We start from the raw sequence: 10,746 nt of genomic DNA on the forward strand, positions 1-10,746 counted from the left end.
GCTGGTGGAGGCATATACACATCTAATTCTAATCTAGAATGTATTCTGACCACTGAATTGTGTTGACTCAACGAGTTAATTACAAATGACTGATTAACAAACAAATATCAAGCAAAGAATTTAAAGAACCAATATTTTTGTAAAACTAAACCAAGCAAAATAATACCAACATCCTCAATATTTAAAAAAATAATTAATCAAAATAAACAATTTCTAAAAACAAAAACCATATTATTCAAAAGTTTCTTTGATTATCTGCTCAACTAAAATCATCGCATCTGGATCTCGTACTCGTGTTGCAGCATTAGCAGGTTGTACTGGAACTTCAAGTACCTTTTTCTCTAGAGGTGTCTCCCTGGGTATTTCTGGTGCGCCAGACACAGTTTCACCAACAGGCTCATTCGAAGGAATGGGAGCATGGAGACCATCCATTTCAACAGAAGCAGAAGCAGGAAAAGTAAGATTGTCAACGTGAGCTTGAACTTCAGCTAACAGGGGCATGCCAGGAACCTTACACACGCCATGAATAGTTATGGTGATCCTTATCTTTGTAGGTACAACCATTACTATCCTTGGAGTTGTTTTAATCCTCTTATTGGAACTCATTTTCTTCCTCTAATATATCAATCTATCTTTTATGCTGGTGTGGTATATATATATATATTGAAAAAACCCTAATTTTTTCTAGGTTAGGAGCATTATCTCCAATTAACTAATTTAGTTGTATTCCGCATATCACTCTCAAATAAACAAAATATAACAGTTTCCATATTGATAAATATATTCTCATATACGCGTACAACACCACTTTGATTTTAGTATATAGTATGATCTATCTAAATACGGAAAAATAACACGAAAAAATTGCGTAAACACAACCATGTTGATTGAGTACATATATGCTTTATCTTACATTAGATCATAATCATGTACTCTTCGCTAATGTGCATGCCTTGGCTAAACTCTTGCCAAATCTGTAGGTATCTGAAGTATCTCTCTCCATGATTCGCCATGCCTAATCTTCTCTGAACAAATTTCTATTTTTGGTGTAATTCCCTCGGAAATTTACACCTACTCAAATCCATGTGCAACAATTCCGTCCAGCCAACCGCTATAACCATGCCCAAATTCTCTTTTGGCTTTAGTATATTGGTCAACACCATAAATTACAACTATATATGATTGGAAATAGCAATATATTTTTTTTCTTTTAAAGATTAATATACTATGGTCATAACCCTAATTTCTTGTCTTCAAAAGATTAATATACTATGGTCATAACACTAATTTTTAAATTTGCAATGGACACATAAATAGAATGTTGATAAACTGGAATAAATCTCACACAAACACGTGAAAATATTTGTTTCTTGTTTGGATCATGGATTTTTAAATAAGGCATGCTGATTAAGGATGCGACCATTGGCCAAATGGTGTAACAGTTCGCACCCCTTCGTATTACGCTTCACATTAACCGAATAGATTTTGAAACACCAAAAGACGTGAAAATTCCAACAGGTGTGTTGTGTGGGGACACATATTGCATCCATTGGATGTCTATATAAGCATTCAACAAAAACGAAATCCTAAATACTTCTACATTAAAAAAAATATTTCACCAGTAATAGTAATGGAAATGTTGCCGGATTTAACTCCCGAGATACTACACCTCCTCCCAAGTACAGAAGGTATTTTGGCAAGCAAATGTGTATGCAAAGAGTGGAATTCTGTCCTTGCAGACAAAAGAATTGGACTCCTTTTTGGTTTCACTAAAAAAGTGACAGAAGAAAAAGTTACGCAACTCTTCTATAAAGAACAAATTGAGGAGGAAGATTACTACACGATGATGTGAGATTTCTATCAGATGTTATTTGGAAACAATGGTACATGGAATATTATCCGATCCTATGATGAAAACATGTCACACCCAATCGTTGGATCTTGTAATGGTCTGGTATGTTTTTATGTTTCACACCACGACATACAAGATCCTATCTATATTATGAATCCAACAACGGGTGAGCACCTCCATCTGCCACAAATATGCGATCCAACACCAACGCCACAAACTAGTTGGGATTCACGATTCGTCGTAGGGGGGTTCGTCTATTGTCAACATACCGGTGAATACAAAGTAGTTCGAATTCAAGTGGACGGTAAAGTGGACGTACACACTCTAGGCGACAACAGGGGATGGAGGAACATCAGATATTTTCCTTTTACTTTTTGGGATTCAGGTGTGTACGCACATGGTTGTATTTTTTGGATAAATCATTATTTTTATGACAATATTTAGATAGTATCTTTCAATTTGGACAATGAGACATTCCAATCACATTAGCCACCCTCGCATCATATTTATGAGAATGGTGGTTTCAGTACTCCAAAACTTGGAATGGTCTTGTCTGGAGTTCGCCTTTTATTTTACAACATTCACGATATTTATGATCTCCGGATTGATTTTTGGGCACCCATTTCGGATAATGATATTCATGCACGGGCACCCGGTGTAGAATGGAATTGGGAACTTAAGAGGAGCATTGTCTTGGAAGAGCCTTCGAATCTATGGTGGACGCCTTATAAGATTATAGCCTTGGGAAAGAACAACGACGTCCTATTGCAAAACAACTGTTGTTTAGCGCGTTATAATGAACTCACCAGAACTTTGACAGAAATTGCGGAGATAAGGTGGGCAAAGGTTAGAGTTATTCCTCACATGAGGAGCGCCGTCTCGTTGAGGAATTTTGGAGGACAATCGGAAACATGTACTGACGATGACCATGCCACAAACATATTCCGAGTGTAGTGTTTTTGTTTTTGTTTTTGTTTTGATTAGAGTAATGTAGTTTGGTGTTCAATATATATATACTATATATGTTTAAAAGTACTATTTCTCATCTTTGATTTTTTTTTTTCGTATCTTGTTTGGACTAAAAGTTGTTTTTGAAATCTGAAGAATCAGAGTTGGTCTTATTTTGGGTAATAATGGTTGGTATTTTATTTAATGGAGTTAATGCTTTTTAACATATTCCCGACTAATTTAGAGGGGGATTTTCTTTTATGGTGGTCAATTTGGTATATAGGGAGGCATTTCTGTTGTATTTATGGTTATAAATTTTGCGAATTTATAGGGAGACTTTTATGTGTTCATTATTGTAGAAAATCTGATATCAAAGACTTGATGAAAGGAACACAGAACTAAAACTCAAACAAACTTCTCTTGATTGATGTATTTCGACTCATGGATTGATGTATTTCGACTCATGGCTCAACAGCCTATTTATATGAGTAACAAACTTGACTCTCAAGAAAAATAACTTTCCAAACATAATCAAACTCTAACAAAGAAACTTCTAGACAATTCTCACGTAAATGAACTCTTAAAACCAGTAATACTTGCAACCCAAATAAACTTTTATAAACCGTACCATGTCAACAAGAGTTGTTGATCCATTCACTTCATGTCAATTGTACCCGTTGACTAAGCCATATTGGTTTATTCTTCATGTCAACTGTACCAGTTGACTCAACCATATTGGTTTATTCTTCATAGTATCTTGGTTTATTCTTCAACAATTATAATAACATCCGAGAGGGAAAAAGAAAAATGTAAAAAGAAGTGAGAATTTGAGATGCAAATGGTATAAGTTATTGATAGACAAATCAATGATGATATTCTTGAAAATGTACATGAATGAAAAAGATTTTGTGACTAATCGGGATTCTTTTTGTAGACGAATTATTAATTTGAAACTGGTGTTTGACACCAAAACACAAAACCAGAACATAAATGGGAAAAAAGAGAGATACATAAATTATGGTACCATTAGCCCATATTTGTAGTGATAAATTCACGTTTTGTATTTTATGGATAGTTCCTGTTTTACATTATCAACCAATGCCGTTGTAAATATTAAGATGTTGTCGTGACGGGTATTCTAATTCCAGGAGGTCAGCATTAGTGAATTGGTGTCTTTTCATACCTACTTCATGACGTAATGGTTATCCTTTAGATTTTGTTTCCTTTTAAATAAAAATTCAGTTATAGGTTTAAGCTATAACCATTTATAAGATAAAACGGGCAAATATGCTTTACTTGCCAGCTCATTAAGGACGCGACCTTTCAAAGATAAAACATGCAAATATGCGTTACTTGTCTGCTCATTAAAGACGCGACCTTTCAAATAATGCCTGCTCATCAAGGACGCAACCATTCGCCAACAGGTGTATTGGATGTCTATATAAGCATTACTCGTATTTGCTTGTAGCATTCTACATTATTAAGAAAATCTTAAATGCTTTAAAAAAATTGACAATATTTCATCAGTATAATAGTGATGTATATGTTGCCGGAATTAACTACCGAGATACTACAACACCTCCAAACTGCAGAAAGCATTTTAGCAAGCAAATGTGTTTCCAAAGAGTGGAATACTATCCTCGGGGACAAAAGAATTGGACTCCTTTTTGGTGTCACACCAAGAATAGGGAAAGAAGTTACTCAACTCTTTTATAGAGAGGAAGATTTCAGCCCGATCGTAACATCCAACAATCACGACGCCCCGAATGATGGAACCTATGAAGATTTGACTAAGTTGCACCCAATAGTTGGATCTTGCAATGGTCTGGTCTGTTTTTATGTTTTCACACCACGCCATACAAGATCCTGTATATGTTAATCCAGAAACTGGTGAGCACCTACATCTGCCACAACTATGCATCCCAATTATTGCACGAGATCAAGTACTTCCTTGGTATCATGTAATTGGGGGTTTCAGATACTGTCAACGTACCGATGAGTACAAGGTAGTTCGAATTCACATGGATGGTAAAGTTCAAATACACACTCTAGGAGACAAGAAAGGATGGAGAAACATAGCATGAGAGATTCCTTATATTTTTCGGAGTTCAGGTGTGTACGCACATGGTTGTATTTTTTGGAAGGATTGTTGTCAGTGGGATAGTGGCATAGTTTCTTTCAAATTGGACACTAAGACATTTCATCAACATTCGCGACCCCCGCATCATATTCCTAGGAGTGAATTCCCATCAGTTGGGATGGTTATGTTCGGAGTTTGACTTTTATTTTACTACATCCATGAGGCCTGCTGTGATGAGGGGATTAATCAGCCCCGGATAGATTTCTGGGCACCCATTTCCAAAAAAAATATTCATACATGGGCACCTGGTGGGGAATGGAATTGGAATCATAAGATAAGCATTTTCTTGGAAAAGGATGAGGATGAAGGGTGGCCGGCCTATTACCCGATAGCTTTTGGAAAAAACAAGGACCTCCTATTGTGGCAGAATGGGCGTTTATTGCGTTACAATGTACTCACCAGAACTTGGACGGAAATTTGGGGGACACAACTGTGGGAAACAAGCAAGGTTGCAATTATTCCTCATATGAGGAGCGCTGTCTCGTTGAAGAATTTTGGTGGACAATCGGAAACATGTACTCATGATGTCCATGCCACTAACACATTCCTTGGGTTATCTATGTAGCTTTTTTTTTCTTGTAGTTGTGTTGTTTTTTTGTTTTTTTGTATTTGGATTTGTATTTGGATTTTTTTCCTATGTACAATTTATTCCTTGGGTATGTAGCTTATTTTTCTCTTTTAGTTGTGTTTTTTTTTTGGTGTTTGGATTATTTGGGTAGTTCGAATTCACATGGATGATAAAGTCCAAATACACACTTTAGGAGACAAGAGGGGATGGAGGAACATAGCATGGGGGATTCCTTATAATTTTCGGAGTTCAGGTGTGTACGCACACGGTTGTATTTTTTGTATAGATTGTTGTCAACAAGATATTGGCACAATATCTTTCAATTTGGGCACCGAGACGTTCCGTCAACATTTGCCACCCCCGCATCATATTCCTGGGAGTGAATTTTGGATAAATACTTACCCATCACTTGGGATGGTCATGTTCGGAGTTCGCATTTTATTTTACTACATCCATGAGGGAATTGATCGGCCCCGGATAGATTTTTGGGCTCCCATTTCCAAAGAAAATATTCATACATGGGCACCTGGCGGGGAATGGAATTGGAATTATGAGATAATCATTTTCTTTAAAGAGGATGAATGACCGACTCATAACCCGATAGCCTTTATAAATAACAAGGAACTCTTATTTTGGCAGAATACGTGTTTATTGCGTTAAAATACACTCACCAGAACTTGGACGGAAATCTGGGGGCACTATCGTGGGAAACAAGGGTTGGAATTATTCCTCACATGAGGAGCGATGTCTCGTTGAAGAATTTTGGTGGACAATCGGAAACGTGTACTCATGATGTCTATGCCACTAACACATTCATAGGCTTATCTATGTAGCTTTTTTCTTTTTCTTTTTTTTGGTATTTGGTATTTGGATTTTTTTCTATGCTGAAATGTACAATTTATTCCTTGGGTTATTTATGTTGCTTTCTTTTTCTTGTATTTTTTGTTTTTGTTTTGGTGTTTGGATTTTTTTCTATGTTGAAATGTTCAATTTCGTGCATCAACATGAAAGTGTTTCCGCTAAATGTTGGGTCATTGTTTAACTAGCCAACATTTGGTTTTTTCCTTTTTTTGCCTTACACATATGGTCCAGCCGGCCGGGCCACCCCAACCGACCTAGGTAATTAAATTAAAAAGGAAATTAGATAAATATGAAAATATTCATTCCATATATCTCATGAGATCATAATTTATTTTAGTTTGTTATGTTCGTTATGTATATTAGATTAAAAAGGAAATTAGATAAACATGAAAATATTCATTCCATATCTCCTTATATTGATAGAATATTCGATGTAAATACCAAAGAATAGGTGATTTAAGATTATGATGGAAAACCTAAGAAATTAGGGTTTTCCTTAGAAATATATATAAATTACACCAAGCATAGAAAAAATTAACATAGAGTATTAAGAGGAAAAAATGAGTTCTGCTAAGAGGGACTGTAGAGATGAAACTGAAGAGAGGATCCAAAAATGTCCTCGACTGATGGCTGGTCCTCGTAAATTGAGGATTATCATTACTGTGGACGAAATAACACTGTTCCTGGTGTTCCTCTCGACGCTGTAATTAGTTCTGTTGTCAATAGTGTTGACAATGATGATGTTCCTATTTATGCTGATGTTATTCCTGGTGTTCCTATGGACGCTGTAATCAGTAGCGTTGAGGATGCTGATGTTCCTGCTTACGCTGATGTTCCTACTGTAAATGATGATGCTCCTGCTTCTATTATTGAAATTATTGACGAAGATCGTCCCGATGTTCCGGATATGGAAGATAATCCAAAACTTAACAAGCATGATCTTAACAAGCATGTGGAGCCTGATGAAGAAGAAAATGAAAAATCTGAGGATGACAAGGCGCCCAAGCCTGCTGGTTGGAGTGATCAGGTTCACCTCAGCATTGCAAGAAGAATTGTTTGAAGATGGGGGATGGTTCATTTGATATGTTTTTTTTTGATGATATGGTTTGATTTATCGATTTCATTTTGTGGACGCTTTGAAAGTTGTTTTCGTTTCTTGTTTCGTTTGCTAATTTTGTCATTTAGAAGAAGGTGATGTTTATGAATTATTTTATTATTTAGTTATTGGAATCATGAAATAAATCAGACAATCATTTACAAGTTCATAGAGTTTACAGAATGCAATATACACTTGTTTACAGAATTCGAACAGTGTTATTTCGTCCACAGTAATGATTTCAGCCCGATCGTAACAGCCAACAATCACGACGCCCCGAATGATGGAACCCATGAAGATTTGACTAAGTTGCACCCAATAGTTGGATCTTGCAATGATCTGGTCTGTTTTTATGTTTCACACCACGGCATACAAGATCATGTATATGTTATGAATCCAGAAACTGGTGAGCACCTACATCTGCCACAACTATGCATCCCAATTATTGCACGAGATCAAGTACTTTCTTGGTATCCTGTAATTGGGGGTTTCGGATACTGTCAATGTACCGATGAGTACAAGGTAGTTCGAATTCACATGGATGGTAAAGTTCAGATACACACTCTAGGAGACAAGAAAGTATGGAGGAACATAGCATGGGAGATTCCTTATATTTTTCGGAGTTCAGGTGTGTACGCACATGGTTGTATTTTTTGGAAGGATTGTTGTCAGTGGGATAGTGGCATAGTTTATTTCAATTTGGACACTGAGACATTTCATCAACATTCGCGACCCCCGCATCATATTCCTAGGAGTGAATTCCCATCAGTTGGTATGGTTATGTTCGGAGTTCGCCTTTTATTTTACTACATCCATGAGGCCTGCTGTGATGATGGGATTAATCAGCCCCGGATAGATTTCTGGGCACCCATTTCCAAAAAAAATATTCATACATGGGCACCTGGCGGGGAATGGAATTGGAATCATAAGATAAGCATTTTCTTGGAAAAGGATGAGGATGAAGGGTGGCCGGCCTATTACCCGATAGCTTTTGGAAAAAACAAGGACCTCCTATTGTGGCAGAATGGGCGTTTATTGCGTTACAATGCACTCACCAGAACTTGGATGGAAATTTGGGGGACACAACTGTGGGGAACAAGCAAGGTTGCAATTATTCCTCATATGAGGAGCGTTGTCTCGTTGAAGAATTTTGGTGGACAATCGGAAACATGTACTCATGATGTCCATGCCACTAACACATTCCTTGGGTTATCTATGTAGCTTTTTTTTTCTTGTAGTTGTGTTGTTTTTTGTATTTGGATTTGGATTTTTTTCCTATGTACAATTTATTCCTTGGGTATGTAGCTTTTTTTTCTCTTGTAGTTGTGTTTGGATTATTTTCTATGTTGAAATGTACAATTTAGTTTGGGTCATTGTTCAACTAGACAACTTTTGGTTTTTTTTCCTTTTTTTGCGTTACACCTACGGTCCAGCCGTCCGGGCCACCCCAAGCCACCTAGGTAATTAGTCGAAAAGTAGAAAAATTATTTGGGTATTTCCTAAGAGATCATGATTTATTTTAGTTTGTTATGTTCGGAATGTATATATTAGATTAAAAAGGAAATTAAATAAACATGAAAATATTCATTCCATATCTCATTATACTGCTACAATATCTCATTTTTTAGTAATATGGAAATTGAAATATTCGGTGTAAATACCAAAGAATCGTGATTTAAGATAATGATGGAAAACCTAAAAAATTAGAGTTTTCAAATTACACCAAGCATAGAAAAAACTAACATAGAGTATTACGAGGGATTATTGATATGAAATTGACGAGAGGATCCAAAAACGTCCTAGACTGACGCGACCATTCGCCAATAGGTATATTGGATGTATATATATATATATATATATATATATATATATATATATATATATATATATATATATATATATATATATATATATATATATATATATATATATATAAGCTTTATACTCGTATTTGCTTGTAGCATTCACAATAAGAAAATCCTAAAAGCTTGTAATTTTTGTTTTTTTTTATAATCTTTCATCAGTATAATAGTGATGGATATGTTGCCGGAATTAACTACCGAGATACTTCAGCGCCTCCAAACTACAGAAATCGGTTTAGCAGGCAAATGTGTGTGAAAAGAATGGAATACTATCCTTGGGGACAAAATAATTGGATTCCTTTTTGGTGTCACACCAAGAATGGGGAAAGATAAAGTTACCCAACTCTTTTATAGAGAGGAAGATTTCATCCCGATCGTAACAGCCAACAATCATGATGCCCCGAATGATGGAACCCATGATGATTGGACTATGTTGCACCCAATAGTTGGATCTTGCAATGGTCTGGTTTGTTTTTATGTTTCACACCACGGCATACAAGATCCTGTATATATTATGAATCCAGAAATTGGTGACCACCTCCATCTGCCACAACTATGAATCCCAATTGTAATGGATCAAGTACTTTCGTGGTATCCACGATACAACGTAATTGGGGGTTTTAGATACTGTCAACGTACCAATGAGTACAAGGTAGTTCGAATTCACATGGATGGTAAATTCCAAATACACACTTTAGGAGACAAGAGGGGATGGAGGAACATAACATGAGAGATTCCTTATGCTTTTCGGAGTTCAGGTGTGTACGCACACGGTTGTATTTTTTGGATAGATTGTTGTAAGCAAGTTATTGGCATAATATCTTTCAATTTGGAAACCGAGACGATCCATCAACATTTTCCACCCCTGCATCATATTCCTGGGAGTGAATTTTGGATAAATACTTACCCATCACTTGGGATGGTCATGTTCGGAGTTCTCATTTTATTTTACTACGTCCATGAGGGAATTGATCGGCCCCGGATAGATTTTTGGGCTCTCATTTCCAAAGAAAATATTCATACATGAGCACCTGGTAAGGAATGGAATTGGAATTATGAGATAAGCATTTTCTTTAAAGAGGATGAATGGTCGACTCATAAACCGATAACCTTTATAAATAACAAGGAACTCTTATTTTGGCAGAATAGGTGTTTATTGCGTTACAATACACTCACCAGAACTTGGACGGAAATTTGGGGGGCACTACTGTGGGAAACAAGGGTTGCAATTATTCCTCAAATGAGGAGCGTTGTCTTGTTGAAGAATTTTGGTGGACAATCGGAAACGTGTACTCATGATGTCCATGCCACTAACAAATTCCTAGGCTTATCTATGTAGCTTTTTTTCTTACAGTTGTGTTTTTTTTTTTCGTATTTGGATTTTTTTCTATGCTGAAATGTACAATTTATTCCTTGGGT

This window comes from Papaver somniferum, chromosome 3, assembly GCF_003573695.1.
Source record: "Papaver somniferum cultivar HN1 chromosome 3, ASM357369v1, whole genome shotgun sequence".
In the NCBI taxonomy this organism is placed as follows: domain Eukaryota; kingdom Viridiplantae; phylum Streptophyta; class Magnoliopsida; order Ranunculales; family Papaveraceae; genus Papaver; species Papaver somniferum.